Raw genomic sequence first — 8,313 nt, 5'->3', positions numbered from 1 at the left:
CTGATCATGCCAGCCCATACCCTGGCTTTTTTCTACCTCTCTTGCCTTTTTATTATTATTTTTTTTATTTTGTATTATTTTTTTGCTTTTTAAATTCCATGGCAATTCCCTTTACACTTTTTTCCACCGCCGCAATTTTTCTTCTCATCTTTGAGCATCTAACTTTTTCACCCAATGCTGCCACACACAATTGTTTGTCATAGTCACCTTATCTTTTTTGCACATCTTCATCTGTATATTTGGTGCATTTCCAATCATTAACTCTAACATACTACTAATGTTTAACATTAGTTCTAACATCTAGCGGTAGTAAATAATAACTGTATTAATCTCATGTAGTAGTGATTAGTAATATTATATGCAACAATAAATGTAACGTTGCCTTTTCTATGGGTCTCATTCACTTTTTCTTTTATGCTTTGCAGCTGATGCAAGCCAGTCAGTCAGTCAGCCAGAAGCCCTGCCCTCTTCAGAGAGAGCTGTGCCAAAAAAGCAGCCAGCGCCCACTGAAGAAGTAAGACAAATCTTCAAATGGTATCTTAAAAGGAGCCTTCATGAAAGTAAGAAGTAAACACAATTTTTCTCTCTTACTCCCACAGCTGCTGCTGCCTGAAGGTTGGAAGCAGACGCTCCCAAAAGAGCAGCACTTGTGGGTCAGCAAGGCTCTCTTTACGAGAGACAAGTCTGGGAAGTTGGCGCTGAACAAAAATCTGCGTCTGTGGTGGTCTCCCCCTGGACCCCGTCCTCTGTACTCTCAGCCTCCTTCTAAACCTGACGCCTTCTTTCACAGCAGGCTGTTCCTCTGGGTTCCCTACCGCATGTGGGCATTCAAGCTGCTGTGCTTCCAGCCCAACTGCCGTCGCCTTGGGATCCAGCTAACAGCTTCCGGCATGTACAAGACTGTCCGGAGGGTCTTGGACCTAAACGGGTGGTACTTCATGGCGACTGAGTACCTTGAATGCCGGACCTGTAAAAAGAAGCTGGCAGCCTGGTCACGAGACATCCTGGACCAGTTGGATCCCAGCCACCGTGAACAATTTCCTGCAGTCCTTACCTACAGGTATAAGGTGTTTTTAAGTCTCTTAACATAATACCTCTTACTGAACAAAAATATATGGGAATATACTGCAAAATATAATGTGATATATTACATAATACATTTCCATATATTGGAAACTATTGCTCTCATTTTGCAATATACAGCAATATATGCATATATTGTGACATGTAAGTAAATATTGTGCTATGGACTTCTTTATTATCTATAGGTTGTCCTGCGATAGGGAGGTTGTAAGATTGATGCGGGGGCGCACGCTGGGGAACAGTGCCACAGCTCTGTACAGGCACCTGTGCCTCAGGCATAAAGAACATTTCCTGGGCCAGTCAACAATGCACCTGTCTGTGCTGAGGAATTTTGTGACCCAGAACACTGATCCCAGCAGTCTCATTGCCCCGCTGCCACAGATGGTGCCTGTCCCTAGTCCATCTTGGCTGCTGTCAGTGTACGCTAGAGACGTACTAACACGGCTACCCGAACTAAAGGCCCGTGTCACCTCTGTCTATGGCTCCATCTTAAAGATGGATTCCACCAAAAAGGTAACACCTGATTTAGTGTTACATTTAGTGTTATTTTTTCATTGTAAAATAAAAATGTCTTGTTTCTTTGATAATACTTCTCATCGTGTACTTTAGGTCACCAAGAAACTAGCTGGTGATGCTGCTGGCACCGTTGTGTGGGTGACAGATGTGGGGAACGAAATTGGACAAGTCCTCATGCGTGTCCTCACAGAAGGAGAGGGAAAGGGCCTGCTTCCCATGTGTTCTGGACTTGTGGATTGCTACCGCCAAGCTGGAGAAGCTACTCCGCAAGTCCTTTATGTGGAGACGGACTGCTGCTACGCAGGAGGTAAAAGCAAGGCGGCAGCAATGTTTAGCGAGTGGGACCAGCTGGTGGTCAGTCTGGATGTGTGGTATTTCATGTAGCGCATCGCAGTTTGGGTCACCACGGACAGCCACGCGCTGTACGCCCCCTCCATGTGACGCCTCGGCCTGCATCTTCGAGTGGGATGCTGGTGATGTTAAGAGGCTGAAGGAGGCCTGTGGCTGCAAGCCCACCACTAAAGAGCTGGCAAGGCACTGTCGTCGCCACATTCGTGGGGCCCGGGAGACTAAGAAGCTGATCGAACAGCTCCTAAAGGACTTAATTGAGGCAACGGACACAATGCGAGTCAGGCTCTTTGACAAGGACAGAATGAAAGAGATCTGGCGGACACAGCAGCGCCACATTGACTGTATCCAGGACCCACCAGGTGTGCAGCTGTACAGGAAGAGTGCAGGTGACCAAAGGGTCGGTCATTCTGCACCAGTATCGCCGTGCAAATGCTCAATGTCCTTGGAGTCCTTCCACCTGCACCTAAATCGCTTTGTGCCAGGTATGCCTTTTTCCTAAACAATGCAAGTTGTTTGTTCATGGTGCCAACTTCTTTCTGCCTGCCTTTTCAGGAACAAGTGCAAGTGACATTCACTTTCAGATATACCTGCTGGAAGGGCTTGTACAATGGAATGAGGCTTGTGTGGTTGCTACTGTTGAAGGTGGCAGCAGAAAGGATATCTGCTACGGTGGCCAACATCCTGAGCCAGCAATTTATGGGCCTTAATTTGGCAGAGGACTACACCAGCCCTGGCGAATACACAGGTAACATGTTTGTGCACACATGACACTTGTGTAGTAGCTGTGACACCTGCATTTCACCCATGCGCTCATCACACTTTGAATGTCTACAGGTGAACTCATTGGTGTGGAATACTTGTATTCCCAAACAAATAAACCTTTTGAGGAACACTTCAGTGTGGATCCTGATATTCCAGATGGGATTCATGATGAAGACCTGGAGAGTGATCTGGAGAGTGATGAGGGGTTTTAGGATATGGACTTGGATGGTGAGCCCCTCGGAATCATGGAACTCAGCTTTGCTTCCCCAGAACCCATTCAGCAGCAGGCAGAGGCCATACAACTTCCTGGTCCATCATCGACACTACTGCCTACTGCAAACAATGCAAAAAAAAACAAAAAAACACTTTGTCCTATTCACCAAACATTGCAGCTGGCAGCTGCTCTGCAATTACCCATGGAAGAGCAGTAGTTGTTGAGGAGCACTGCACCAGTCTAGAGCACATGGGGAACCCTCTGCTTTCGTGAGGACACACAAGGACCTGCCTAAACGTGCTGCCCATGTCTGTGTCCCATATTGCTGTGCCACCAGCCTCACCAGCAAGGTTCTTTGTGACCTAAAATTGGACAAAAAGAAGTATTAATATCGAAAGTCCAGAATCTGTCTGTTTACAATGGAAAAAAATTAAATTACCCAAAATGTCAACTGAGTCATCTTACCTTTTGGTGGAGTCCATCTTTAGGATGGGGCCATAGATGAAAGTCACTCTTGCCTTTAGTTCCATATCAGGACATTTTTTGCATATACTGACAGCAGTCATGCTGGAAAACAAAATACAAACAAAATAAAGCTCGGTAACCACTTCGAGATTTACAACACTATAAGTGTGTCCCATCAGGCAATCAAAAGTTCTTCACACAGTTGCAGTCTTCACACCCACTTGAACACTTGGGCCAAATACAGGAAATACGTCATGCAAGTAAACAAGTGGACAAGTGCAAGACCGCAAGTGTGGGTATTTGCACAGGCCCTGACTAAGGCAGACACATTGTGATTTATAAGCATTCAGTGAGTTCCTTATCCATATCGGCCTTAGATATAGAGGCGAAATAAAAGTGAGAAAACTTACCCCAACTGTGAGCTTATATAGACCATATTTATAAGTTACATATTTATACGGGCTATGTGCTATATATGAAAGTTCCTATAGATATGTTTATATATTTCTTTGTTTTTCATATGTTTACACATGCAGCAGTGCTCATGTGAGACACATTTTGTTTCTTTGTATATCTTTACACATACAGATTAAGCAGAATGACAATTAAGCTCACTTGAAAGCTCAAGTCCTTATGAAAATATTCACTTATTGGTATGTTCAGATAAGATAAAGGTGTAAAATTAGAGAAACATTCTGTTTGTGCCCTCTTGACTTCATTCTTTGCTTGCCCTTGCATTGCTACAGCTCCCTCCCTTATTCGTTTCCTGCAGAAGGGCCACATCTCCCTCATCCCACATGAAAATGCAGGCAGAAAGATTTGCCATAAACAGCACACAAAGCAAGTAGCCATCAGTGTCATGAGGTGCCGCCTATCGAAACAAACCACCAGATCATTCATGCTGCTGAACATGGCAGCTGCTCTGTTTTTGTTCAATTTCATTGTCATATCATTACAATGAAAACAGCATGTATTTTTAAACAGCTACAACAGCTGCAGCAATAATATTAATATTAACAATAAGCAAAATAAATTGACAATGTAATATTTTCAAATGGAGAACATAAATAATTGAAAACGGTCTGCAGCTAATGATCAAGTCTCTCATTTGAACATGTTTGTGTAAGTGAGTATTTTGCCTCGTGAATTTCTATGCGTTTATGCAAAACTTGCACATGAACGGTATCACAATCACTCACAGAGATAAATAACTTTCTACAGAGCTGTAAGTAAGTAAATGACAATTAATAGTGAAATAAATGTAAATGTTAATAGAATTTTGAGACTTTTCAGAGTGGATCTTGTCAAAAGTTACATCGAGTGTTGGATGTTGAACATCCCTGACCATCAACCTGGTGAACAACAGCTTTACGAGACTAATTAGCATAAGCAACAGAGAGAATTAAACCATTTTAATTCCACATGCAATCCTTTTATTTAATTTTATTTAAGGTTATGTCTTTGGGAAAGATTTGATTTCCACTCTGTGACTTCATCTCCATTTCTTACTGTCAAGCTTTACTACATATCAAGAATCTATGTATGCCCTCATTTAAGCAAGAATAGCTGTTGTTTAATAAATTTTATTTGCAAAGCAAGTTACCGTACCTGTGAACATCGTAGTTTGAGAAACTGTCCATGTGTGTGTTGTCCACATGGGTGATCCAAGCTATGGTCCCAACTGTAGCTCCATTGATATTCATCTTGTCTGTTAGTGCAATTTTTTACAAAATTGTGAATGTTAATCATAATTACGTTTAACCATGCAAAGAACTAAGTCAAGGATACATCTAAAAACTCAGATATAAAAACCCACCATCATGTGCTGTGGCTGGCTAACAGTGTGAGCTTTGGGTGGAAGGAGCAGAAGCTGGAGGTGAAGAGTGCTGAACAACAGGTTGAGATGCAGAACATGACAGATGTTCTTTGGTACAAAAGGGCTCCCTTTAGCCACTTAAGATGGACTTTCTCCACAATGTCTCCAACAGCTCTCCAGCCTCAAGCACAGGTTGGCTTTGCTCTCAATTCTGCAACAGTTAAGCAAAGCAATGCATCTGATGATATGATCATCAACAATACATTACAAAAGCCCAAACACAATTAAATATATTCAATTAAGTGTTGAGTTGTACATTTTGCCTTTTGAAATAGCATGTTAACAATATTACTGGTAATTTACAAATAAAGGTTGGATTAACTGCTAGTTTAACCTACCTGCGATTCTATAAAATGTTCTAAAATCATAAAAGCCAAGATCTAGGTTAATAATCATTTTAGAACAATTTCGTTTTTTAATCGTTGTTGATGATAAGCAGTAGAAAAATGATAAAGTGCCTTGGTGCTGGCGCATCATACATACCTAAAATAAATAAGCAATAAACCAACAAGTGTAATTAGGAATTAAGATTTTATAAAAATCATCTTATATTAGACCGCTTAAACGAACCTTATTTGTTATTCCTCCAGCCTTATTTCACTGCGACTCGCTGCACAAATGCACTATGAAAATGTGGATATCTTCCTCAGAACGCGGGGTCAGCAAAATTTTTGACCAATGAGAGCGACATGTGTCTGAAACAATCAGCTAATGGGCGGAGCATTTTACCGTGACGCGTAGAAACAATTCATCAGGCAGCCAATCTGAGCGCGTGAAACAATTTGGAACAATTCATCCGACGATTTGTTTTTATCATTTGCCGAGGATGCAGAACAATCTTCTCTGTTCCTTTGAGATTTGTCTCGCTACAGAGTTTTGACTTAAAATGTCTGGCTGGAAAAGCAGCAGAGTAGTTTATTCCTGTTCCAGAGTTTACAAGTATATTGAGCTCAGTCAAGCAGCATAGCGTGTTCACCTAATACAGGAAAACGCCTCAATATAAGCACAGATGCATTTCTTTTTGTGGCCTGTAGGTGTGCTCATGCACACGCATATCGTGTTAAAGGTCCCTGAAATGCTTAGAAACATGCAGCGTTACTCTGTGTTGACGTCATTTTAACTGAAACAGGAAGACAGGGCGGGACATATCAAGCAGCCCCGCCCCTTTTTAAAATAGCCAATAGCGTTCGTTTATATCACAGCTTGGGCTAGAGCCGTTCAGAGCCGTTGAGCTCCGTAAAGCCGCATTTGACAGGGTATGCCAGCCACAATCTCATCCATATTGCTATAAAATATAGCATTCTGTGTAGAATTCAAATAGCTCCGATACATTTTGTGGTCTGCGCCGACTCACGCATTTGATCCGCTCCATGCTATTGTGTCTCTGGACCGGAGCAGAGTGTGTGTGCGGTGCGGTGGTTAGCGTGACACAGCGCAAAACCAGACTTCTTTTTTTCCTCAATCGAAAGCATATTTAAACTGTTTGAATCGTTCCCTGTCCCCTATATAGTGCACTACGTGCCATTCACTGTACAGAAAATACTAATTCTGTGGACAAGTGACCGATTTCAGCCGCGGCTTCAGCGTCTATTTTATAGTGTAGGGGCGGCCGCTTCGGATTCTAGAGAGCATTTGATTGGACAGAAAGTTTGATGAGAAGCGGAAATACGATGTGACGTCAAAAAAATTGCTTATATCTTCTAAACGCAAATTTTGTCACTGTTTTGGAGCACACTGCCTTATAGATAACCTTAAGACTAACATATTGATACTAACACCCAAAAAAACTTTAATTTTGATTTCATGGGGACTTTAATTCCTTTTCGACTGAAGAAAGAAAGACATGAACATATTGGATGACATGGGGGGTGGGGGGTTCATTCTGAAAGTGAACTAATCCTTTAAATATGTATTCATGAGGAGATTTTTCACAATTCAACCAATTTTTTTGTGGATAAATAAGGTGGTAAAAAATAAAGGTTCTTTATTGACATCCCTTTTTCATTCTCTTCCAGACAGGGTTGCCAGGTTTTCACAACAAAATCCACCCACTTGCTACTCAAAACTAGCCCAATCGCGTTGCGGGGGGTAAAATACACGTTTTTTGGCGGGGTTCCCCTGCTAAAATTCGCATTATATAATGTTATTGGAGTCGCTTCAACCCCCGGACATGAAAAACAACCCGCGGGCCGCAGCAACAGTGTTAAAGTAACCCAATTCCGCGGGAAAACCGCGGACTTGGCAACACTGATTATGAACCGACCGCACTATAGCGTTTCCTTGGTTACCGCTGTAAACAAAGCAGAGCTGCGCTTTATACGGAGAAGAAAATGCCATTGCCATCGAAACTTCTCAAGACAGTTCCCTTCAGTGATACATTAATATAACCCCATAAATGTAATTTTTGTACTTATTTTACTGTTTTTTTCCAGATCTACTGGGACAGTGATAAAGATCTACCAGTCGATCGCGATCGACGGGTTGGCGACCACTGGTTTAGAGCCCTTTGAAGCTGCATTTAAACTACATTTTGTAAGTTCAAACTCAGGGGCACCATAGAAGTCCATTATATGGAGAGAAATCCTAAAATGTTTTGCTCAAAAAACAATTTCTTTACGACTGAAGAAAGAAAGACATGAACATCTTAGATGACAAGGGGGTAAGTACATTATCTGTAAATTTTTGTTCTGGATGTGAACTACTCCTTTAAGGCTTCGTGTATTCTCAATGGAAATAATGGCTACTTTCGATAGTCTTTTGATAAAAGAGAATTAAACTGAAAGAAAGAGAATTAAAACAGTGCAGGTGTCGCTGAAGCAAGATGTGATACAGTCAGAGATTGTCTTACTATAGGGAGATGAGAGGGTCTGTATTACTTATTATTGGAGAAAGCGTAACCGCTAACTTGGATCACGTGTCCCTTAATAACCTTTCACATTACAGCCTTGATGTCATTGAATTTCAGTCAGAGTTGTACAACACTCAATCGGCGTTTACAGACACCATAGGAATGAATGGGAAATGCCATAAGCTGTATCCCATCTGT

General features: G+C 41.9%; 1 pseudogene; it reads left to right on the top strand.

Annotated features, from left to right (window-relative positions):
• Positions 1-3,021, top strand: part of LOC107710258 (uncharacterized) — a 9,862-nt pseudogene extending 6,841 nt beyond the window's left edge.
• The last annotated feature ends 5,292 nt before the right edge of the window (positions 3,022-8,313 follow it).

The sequence above is a fragment of the Sinocyclocheilus rhinocerous genome, unplaced genomic scaffold (assembly GCF_001515625.1).
Source record: "Sinocyclocheilus rhinocerous isolate Xijiao unplaced genomic scaffold, SAMN03320098_v1.1 scaffold27154, whole genome shotgun sequence".
NCBI classification, from domain to species: Eukaryota; Metazoa; Chordata; class Actinopteri; order Cypriniformes; family Cyprinidae; genus Sinocyclocheilus; species Sinocyclocheilus rhinocerous.
The sequence above is the reverse complement of the archived record's forward strand: the minus strand, read 5'-3'. Positions and strand labels throughout refer to the sequence as shown.